Source organism: Vidua chalybeata, chromosome 1 (genome assembly GCF_026979565.1).
Source record: "Vidua chalybeata isolate OUT-0048 chromosome 1, bVidCha1 merged haplotype, whole genome shotgun sequence".
Lineage (NCBI taxonomy): Eukaryota > Metazoa > Chordata > Aves > Passeriformes > Viduidae > Vidua > Vidua chalybeata.
The window spans coordinates 22,540,932-22,551,211 of NC_071530.1; positions in this window are offsets into that span (position 1 = coordinate 22,540,932).

Below are 10,280 nucleotides of genomic sequence, written 5' to 3' on the forward strand. Positions count from 1 at the left end.
ATAGGTAGCAGTGACCACCATCGAAACCCACGTGGCTACACTGAGCCTTTCCCCATTGTTCAGGGGCGAAATACAAAAACCTTTGAGTGTTAAAAATGCTGATACCATAGTTCAAGTTCACAAAACCTGAATTATTTTGCAGAGTAGAGCGAGACTTGCTGGTAATTCCTCAGGATTTGTAGTCTTCTCAGCTGGCATTCTAGGAGATTGGGGTTTTTTTAATCTGTTTTGAGAAATAGTTTGTATGAGAACTGTTCTTGTGGAGTAGGCACTGTAAAAAGCAGTTATCAGTACTACAACTCATTTGAGGGGGTGTAAAAATTATTTCATAATCTGTGCCTCAGTGGGTTCATTTCCTCCTTTGCTGTCACTTTCAGACAGGCCTCCTCTCTCTTTTAGCTGGTACAAACCTAGGGGCTGATTGGATGTTGGGGTAAATATGCAGAGAACTCAGTTTCTCCCAAAATGTGGGAGTGACTCGTTTTTTTCATATTAAAATTCCTATAAAACTACTCCACCTATTTGTGCTCATTGGAAACAAATATCTTGGCAGTTTTTTCCATTATTTCACAGGACTTGAGTTCACGTGTGGTTCATTAGGTGTGTAATGTTACTTATCCCTTCATGTACCTACTGAGCAATAGTGCACCTCAGAAGCAGCATAAGCTTTCCTGTAAGATTTTTGTTCCACTGCTGCATCATTATTCATCAAGAGGGACATACAGAGACGTCATTGGAGGATAAGAAGTTTTTACTGTTTTCAAAACTGCTTTTTGTCTATGTGCCAAAGAGTCAATTTGGTTACTCAGGTATTAGTCTGGGCAGTATGAGGCCCCTGTCTATGGGTGTGGCAGCTGCAAGGACATGTAAAGGCTGAGAAAGGGCAGTAGAAATTGTGGTGACCTGTAAAGTATGAGTTACTGACTGTTTTGAGGAGAGAGACCAGACAGGTGGACTTCCAAGAGCAGGGTTGTTGTCCTAGTTTCTGTTCTAACAAAAATAAAAATATGTAATGAAAGCTCTAAGTATTGGAATAAGCTTAACTCGACATCCAAGACTCCTAGAGGAATATAAGCAGACTTGGAAAACACAACATGCAAGTACTGCCCAGGCAGGATGTGTCCCTTGGGGACCACAGACATTGATCCAAGTGCTCAGTACCACGTCCTAGCTATATGCCGTGCCTGCTCATAGCCATCGCTGCCAAGGCTGACATTTCAAAGCCTGGTGCTCTCCAGTCTCTGTGGTCTTATCACCCCATATTACAGCCCTTCCACCAGTCAGAGGGTCTGTAACCATTGATACTGCTCTAGTTTTCTTGCCAAAGCCACAATACATTTATAAGCAAATGTGTAAGATCATTTACCAATTCATACTGGAGTTTAAATAAATACTATCAGTTGTGTCAAAAATACCTTTTTTCCTAAAACAGGTCCTGGATCTATCTTATGTTACTGCAGACCCTTTGTGACCTACCATTCAAGAGGCTTCAGCGATTTTTTTTATGGGCTTAAGCAGATGTAAATATAGTCTGCTACCAGATGAAATCATGTCTTATTGCTCCTTTTTCTGTTTATCTTTTCTGCTTATTTAGTTTTCAGCCCCTCAGGTGGCTAATCTGGTCTGCCTCCTGGACACAAGCTCTACTGCCAACACAAAGGAGGCAGTGGAAGTATGTGAGTGGACGAAGGGCAAGATGGCAGTCTTAGGTTGATTCTTCATGAAGCCTTACTTTGATACCTTTGTTTTCTCACTTAGTGAGCAACTTGCATAAGAAAGATTCTGTTAATTTGAAAAATTTTCAAGGTGGTTTGTGTTTATCAGTTGTAGAAGTGGTTGAAAATGCTGCATTTGGAGGAAAAACACAGGAAATTTATTGGAAGGCAAAAAAAATCATGTTTCAAAACATTTCAAAGTTTGTTCATTTGTTGCTTTCATTGCATCCTAATTCACTCAGTAAGGCAGTATGGCAAGAAAAAAAAGGTAATGAAGCACAAAAAGTAGTTTACTTCTATTGAATTTGAAGATCACACTGTTTAGACCATGTATGTATGCAGAAACTGATGATGATATTAGTAAGAGCAGAGCTAATTTTTTAGTAGATTAATAGTGCCAGATAGTAAGGTATTTACATTCGTTTATAGGTTAGATATGAATAGTTTAGTGTTATCTTTAGAGACTCTGCACCATGGATCACTATCATTTCACTGTTTTGACTCTAATCAAGTCAGCAACAATAAAATGTTCTACTGTTTTGCTATGGTGTTCTGTAGACAGGTTGAATTTTCTGGCAAAACTGTCATCTTGGGAAGCAGCTGAAAGGAATTGCATTCTCACAAAATGGGCTTAGTGGAGGGCATGTTTTCTACAGTACAGCTTCAGGTAAGTGAGATTGCACAAATTTAGCTGCCTTCTCTTGCTGCCTATTCTGTTCAATTCAATTGTACATCTCCCAGGGAAGGCCTTGGTAACAAAAAAACACATTCACCTTTCTGCTCCTTGTTAGGCTTGTGGTGGGGGCACCTTCAGATCTAACTTGTTACCTGCAACTCTGACCAAATGCTGTTGACCTCCACAGCTGCAGACGTGAGGACATTTCCCTTGCAAATATTTGGGAGAATCAGCTGAACAGCTGGGAAAGAGCTGGCTCTGCAGGCTTGGAGGCACGCTGAGACACTGTCAGCCACAACACGAGGTTTCTAGTGCTGTGGTTAAGCTGAGATGCTGGTGGGGCTTTCAGCAGTCAGATGTTATGGAGCTCATCATTCATTAAGCTGCTGCACTCGCAGTTAGTTTGCATGTACACTTTCAAATGCTGTGTGGCTGCACCTCAATTAGCCAAGGAGTTATGAGAACCCTGAGAACCGCTAACCTTGGCAGCTGATGCCTGCATGCCTCGCTTGAGAAGTCCTCTGGGAGCTGTAATTCTCTCAGGCTCTCAGCACTAATCTGCTTAGAGCTGCTGTAGAAGATCTTGAACACTTGACAGGGCAGAATTTGCTCAGAGTGAATTTCACTACTCGTGGTAAGATTCAAATGCTTCTTTTTGGTTTGAAACTGATTAAAAGAACCCAAAAAGGTCTTATTAGACATATACCATGAAAACAACATGATTTGATAAGATATGCCTCTGAGCTTCTTGTGTGTTCGTACAAAAGTACTAAAACGCTGCAGCTTTTGACTCTCCAGTCTGCCAAGTAGATTACCATTTCTAGAGAAGAAAGGTTGCCTTTGACAGTTTCTGTCCCTCAAAAATTGTCCTTTTCTTCTAAGAGCCTTTCTGTACATCATAACTGTCTTTGTTTCATGGACAGCTTCATTCCCTAAAGAATTTCAGAGTCCTTCTCCTGCTTTCCTAGCATGGGCAAGTGAGTTCTCTGGGTCCAGAAGTCCACAGCAGCCCTCCAGGAACCATTTTTTACAAGACAAAATATCAGATGACATCTCATAATTTTTGTAGGGCCCCAAAGATGGCATAAGGGGCTGCAAAAGCTCCTGTATGGTCTGTCAAAGATAACATAAGCCTAGATTTGCTTGAATATTATTGTAAGTTAAAACTAAAATTGGTCATGTTTCTTGGGTTAGTTCTAGAAAATATTTTTCTTAGAACTATATTTATAATGTTTTGCATTTCATCTTTATATTAGCCTTTACTGAAATACTTCAACACATGTTCTTGGGTTTATTTCTGGCTCTGGTGTCACATCTTTCTAACAGGATTAAACACAAGTTCCTAATGGTAGGGAGCTATCAATTTGTTTTCTTGAGCTCGTAAAGTTTCCTCTGTGGCTTTTAATTATTATTACATTTCCTGAAAATATTGTCTGTGTCCAGCTACTGTGTCTGTTGCGTTTATTATCACTTGTCCAAAGTGCACAACTCTGGCTGGACATAAGAAGGGAGAATGTAGGAGAAGGCAGGATTTCCTTTTCCATTGGCACAAGCATGGCAGAAAATATCAGAAATTTGGGCTTTGGACATAGAGTTTAAATTGGAAATCCCCACTCAGTATATGACCCCTCTATAAACAAGTCTGTCACCCACTGCCGAGAAAGAAATCATCTGTAAATCAAAATAAGGATTTGATCACAGTTGTGTTGAAAATGTCTGAGATGTAAAGGCAGACATTTGTAGACTCCCAGATTCCCAACATTACAGTTCAGTAGCACAAGCAAGGAGATTTGGACAGGATGCTGTGTTCATGGGAACATTTGTAAAACTGCAACTTTCTAAAACAGTAGTTATCTGCTTTGGTTAATACAGGTGAGTGTAAATTGTGAAACTAAGCAGGGGAATCAACAGTATCTTCTCTGTACCCTATATGTTGCTCCTTTGAAGAAATTAAGTACTTGCTACAGTCAAAATTCCAGATGAGGTAATTTTGGGATGTGTGCTGGAATGATACATTCCCATTTTTAAATAAGGCTTGGAATTTTATATTGCATATGACAGAAGGGATTCCTTTTTTGTGATTGTGTAGAACTGGTATTACATGAAATTAATACAGATACTATTTCTTAATTAGTCTGAATTAAAGTGATGGAGGGAGGAAGATAGCCCAAAGCCATAGCAGGATGTTTTGGTATTAGGATTCTTGAATTACTTAAGTTGATCCAAGAAGCAAATTAGCACTTTGTATTGAAAATAATCAGAACAGAGATATATGATATCTCAGTACTAGTTTTTGCATAGCTATATGGAATTCTGAACCAAATCCAAGTCTGCAGCAGGGGAAAGAAAAGTTGAAGTGCTGACAAGGCAGGAAATACACAGTATTGAGGAAAAGATCCGATGTCCAACTGAAACAGTCTGTTAACTCATATGATATAGACTGTGAAATGCCAAGAGAAAATCTGGTCCCCTCACAGTTTAGAAAATTGACTAAATAAGAGCAGCTGTGTGGGTAAATAATTATCCCATACTTTGGCATTAAAATATTTGCTGATTTTTACCAGTTTTTGACAACGGAAGTCTTTCAGATGTAAGATAAGTCCTGGGAAATAACAGCCAAAGGATATTATCTGTCAGTTTGTTAAACCAATAGCGGAGTTAGTAATTTCTGGAATTCAACAGAACCCTTCTTTTGTTGGGCTGTTGTTTTGTGACTCTCCCATTTACCTTACCCCAAGTGACTGTTGCACTACAATGTCTCTCTTGCCCAGCTATGACTGAGGCAAGACTTAATAAAGAAAAGCCAACGATAAATACAAAACATGCAATTAAGTATAATTACATTAATTCATTCTGGGAAAAAAAGATCAGAATCTTGGAAACAGATTTCTCAAGAGAGGAAGAGCGATTTAAAACAGCATGATCTGCATGGCATTATAGCCATATTCCCAGGAAAAACCTGTGCTCAGTTTCCTGTGCACAGGAAATCACAAGCTGCCTATCTTATTTCATAGCTGGATGTTGTTCTGCAAGGTTTTAATTACAGAGGTGCTGTGGCAAGAGCTTTGGTATCTAAGTTTAGTGTGAGACATATGGATGAAAGTCAAGCTGTCCTTTAGTTGTAATTGTGGTGTAGCTAGGTCTTAGGGGTGTCCTTGTGTGCACACTCAGTGCCCCAAACTCATTAACTCCCTGGGTGCTCCAGGAATTCCTCAGCTAGTCCCTGCACAGAAGAGACACACAACTGAGCAAAGGCAAGGTGACAGACTTGGCTCCTCCTCACCTCCACAATAAAAGGATCTGACTAAATAGTGCAAGAGTTATTGCACTAATTTTCAGGTGAGGAATTCAGACAGTCCTGAGGGTTCCTCCCAAGCTGCTCCTGCTGGTTTCAAGACAAATTTCTACACCTGAATTTGTCCCATAACCTCCTGGGTGAAGAATCTGGTCCTTTCAGATTCTCCCTGTGGTTCCTGCTGCAGAACTGCTGGGATTGCATGTAGGATGCTTAGAAACTGTTCTTGTAAATACAGACACGGTCACACATAGTTAATTTGTGCACATAGTTAATACAGCAAGATGATTTAGTTTAAAGTACTCCACAACAATGGATAATGCACATGCTGAAGTAGTGACACACTAGATCAGGAGCCAGCTGGCATGAGAGAGAATTGAGAATTGAGCAGAGAAGCTAAGGGAGTCTCCCCTGACCCAGTGACTCCTGTCACTACCCAGCCTGCAACCAACTGGCCTATTTGGGAAATCTGAGCAATAGCCTATGCCAAGGCCCCAGACACTATTTTTCTTGAAAACTCTGTCTATTTTTTATGCAACACTGCTCAGCCAGAAACCAAATCAGCCCTGCTATTGAAGAAATGCTGCTTTTAACAATTAGTCTTTGTCAAAATATGTCCAATGCTTTTCAAAATAAATTAGTTGGCCCTGCTAGGAGTGATCAGTTCAGTACATGATATATTAGAAAATTCATTACTCTATCTTTTTTGAAATATTAGCGAAGACTAAATGTTAAGAGCTGTTTATGCACTGCCAGATTTGACTGGTAGTGCATTTTACTTTCAAATACAAATTTGAAGCACTTGGCTTGTCATTTTGGTCATAGTAGCATTACAATAAATCTAACAAGAGACTATTATTCAATTTGACTGAAATTCAGTACTATTAACCATTCTGCAGAACAGTGCACATAAAGCTATTCTCAACTATTCCTTTTAAAAAAACTTTGTCAGAAAGCAAGAATTTTCACTCTATGCCTTTTTTGATGCGACTAGTATTTTTATCTCTCAATATAACCACAAGATAATTGAGTAATTATGCAGATCCTCTTCTGAAAAGTATGTTTATTCCCTAAACATTGTGTGTAGTCACCTGACTACTGTGTAATGAAAATAAAGGAACATCAGCTGCTACCAGCACCCTTAGCAGAGACACTGAACTGCTCCCGTGTATTCCTCTAGGCTACCTCTTTGCAAGCAAAAACTCACTGTGGGTGCAAATCCTACTTCCATGACAGCAAAACCCCACATCAGTTGAGGAGACTGACTTTCTTTAACTGTTCCAACAGTGTTCAGCTGATCATGTCCGAATTTAATAATAGTATTTAACAACCAGTCTCTGGTTTAGTCCCGGGGTTTGTCTGAAAGCTGAAATTGGACTGTTGCATTTATAGCAAACCCACAAAAACCTTGAATAAACCACACTGCTCTGATCTCTGCAAATATCTGCTATCTGTGTATTTGCAGGACCAGAGCTAGGTTGTTCATGGTACTTTCCACTTCTAATTATTAGCACCTCTAAGAGATCTGTTTCACCAAAGACTATTTATGGAAGATTGGTTGCTATATGACAGAAGGTGGACCTGGAAGATCTAATTTTCTGTATCTGACCTTGAGAAAAAGTCTGAACTCATAGCTGCACATTTTGCTCTGTAAAATGGTATTATTAATATTTCAATAAGATAGTTGTAGAAACCATTTTATTAAAATCTGAATACACTCTTAAGGAAGACTATATGAAGGTGCATGTCCTTACTCAGCAGATCTGCTCCTTGTAGGTACATAATCACTTAGTACTTTAAGAAAGTACTAGATCTCACACGAACCCTCTCACATGATTTCAACAATGCCCTGAAGCCTTTATATGAAGCCAACAGACATATAAGCTGGTCCTGCAACTGAGAAAACAAACAAACAAAAGCCCATGGGGTACAATTCCTCCTCTGCTGTGCCAGCACAAGAATTTGGTCCCCTGCTCAGTGAACCCATAGAGTATCCCTGATCTCGCTCAAAAACTAACTTCCAGTAGCATCAGTTATAGGACTACAGGTATGTTTTTGTTGCATGTACCACAGTGCTTTTCAGCTGCATGAACAAGTATTCAGGGAGAGAGAAGTACAGACTGCTTTTTGTGGAACACTGATCTAATTACAAACCAAATTGCAACCTGAAGATACATTCGTGGTCCAGCCAGTGACAAACCAAAAAAAGCTTTTTGAACAATGTAATGCTGCAGTAAAAGTCTTTTACCAGGGCCTATGTTCATAAATCCAACACAGAAAAAAACCACAGTGACATTCTAATTGCTTTTGTGACTCATCAGCTGAATTATTTACACATACTGCAATCAGGAAAGCTGGGTAAACTCTGCCACAGTGATGAAGTAATAGTGCCATTAAGGGAATCAACTGAACACACCCAGGTTTTGTAACCCATATATCACCTTTGAGATTGTTAGCACTGGTGATAACAGAAAACAAACAAGCTAAAAAAAGATGACAAGATTCTGTCAGCCCAATCTGTTCCTTGTTTACATACCCAGTGAATGGCTCATTCAGCTCTTCTATCACAACGGTGGAGCTGGAGCAGAGATGAGGCAAAGGGGCTAGAGGTGATGCTGAAAATGCATGAGTAGAAACACTGTTCAAAACCCCAGGCGAAATCTACAGAGCTGAAAAAAAAATCTTTATAATTTGAAATATGTATGGAATTACAAAATAATCAAAATGTTTTAAGTTCAGAGATTTCATTTTTGTTTGCAGTCTTAGTAAGTCCAACAAATCTTTGGAACTGACTTGTTCCAAAGTCAGTTTCTTGGTAGATCACTTTTTCTTGTCATCTACACTCCATTTCCTGGCAATTTATGTCTGCTGAGGGAGTGGCTACCTAACCAAGAAAAAATGTGTTTCATTATTGTAGGAATAGTTATTGTGACAGAATTACCACAGCTGTTCATAAATTATATTAATGGTTTTTTTTTTCCCCCAAAGGCATAATAAAACTTAATCTGAGAAGATAGATGTATCCATACTTCTGAAGAGCTCTCAGCAAATTCTGTTTTCCCCTCCTCTCCCACTTGACTGCTGCTAAATACTTCCTCTAACATAACTGTATTAGAAGCAACTCAGTGAAAAATCCCATATTCTGGAAAGCTTGAATTTGAACTGTTTTATAAGAAGTCACTCTTCACTGAATACATAAAAACATCCAAAAATAAGATTAAAAAAAAAAAAGCAAAAATATTTCCCCTTTGCCTCAAACATAATTCAGTGCAATCAGGTAGAACATAACATAAGCTTTGAAGAAAAAGAAAATTAATAAGAACAGCTCTATAAAGTCATTTCAAGGGCACTTTTAACTCAGTGTCTCACTGAAAATGGCAGTCAACAACAAAAGCCTAAGGAAGACTGTCAGAACAAAGCAATCACGTAATGCATTTTCCTCAGCAATTGCACACAACTTCAAGCAGCATGTTTCAGGGACTTCCTGAACCAGAGGTATTTGGATATTTAATAACTGTTAACAGACATATTTATAGAAAAAAATCCAAACTTTTGGCCTAATCTAAACTTTTAATGTCCTTAATATCCAGAGTTTTGCAATTTAAGGCACTTTATTTTCTTCTCCGAATTTTTTTTTTCAGTCTTGTACATGATAATTGTGTTCAGTGCCCTCTAGGTCTTCTATTAGAAAAAAGCCCTTCTGTGTTCATTTTTTCTGTGCCTTTCATGACTTGATACATCTCTGGCATATACCTCCTAGCTATAGCCTATTGAATTATTACTTGTAAATAGTTCCTTATCTTCATCAGTCTTTGTCTATCACCTGTGTCTCTCTACTATCCCAAGAGCCTGTTCCAAGTGACTTCAAGAAACAAGAAAAAAAGTTTTTCAGAGTATAAATGATGCCTCAGGTTTTAGCTTTTATATTTTTCAGATTCTATTCTGCTTTAGTGTGTAAGTCTAGGCTTCATATTAGGGGATAGTAAGCTCTCTTCACAGAATAGGTAGACAAAACAATTCCTTCTCCAGCTGGGGACCAAGGACAGCCAATCCAGATCTCAGGCCCAAGAGCATAAACAACGGTGGACCAAAGAGAGAAAACAAGAAGGATGGGACTTCATGGGCTGGGGCTGTAATTGGACAATTAGTTCCAATATGCTAATGGACCAAAACTTATAAAAGTGTGAGACCCCGTGACCTGTTGTCCATTTTTTGGCCATTTTGGGTTGTGCTGCCCAAGGTGGATCTATTTAAGACCTCTTAATAAATATCTACTTTACTTTTTAGCTCCATCTAGTCTCTGTTCTAGGTCAGCCTTCTTCATAAAGATTTATAGACTTGAACACGTGGCAAAACCTGGTCTTCAGATGTCCCTGTTCATTGCAGAGGAGTGGAACTAGATGGCCTTTAAAGGCTCCTTCCAACCCAAACCATTCAAGGATTCTGCCAGCTGAAGCATACTGGAGTCATAACAATATTGTCCTATATTTAACCTCAGGTAAAAAAAAAAAAAATCTTTGTCTGTATATCCACACTTTGGCTTTAATTTTCTAATATCCCTGAAGACTAAGAAGCAGGGACCCTAGTGCTGCTG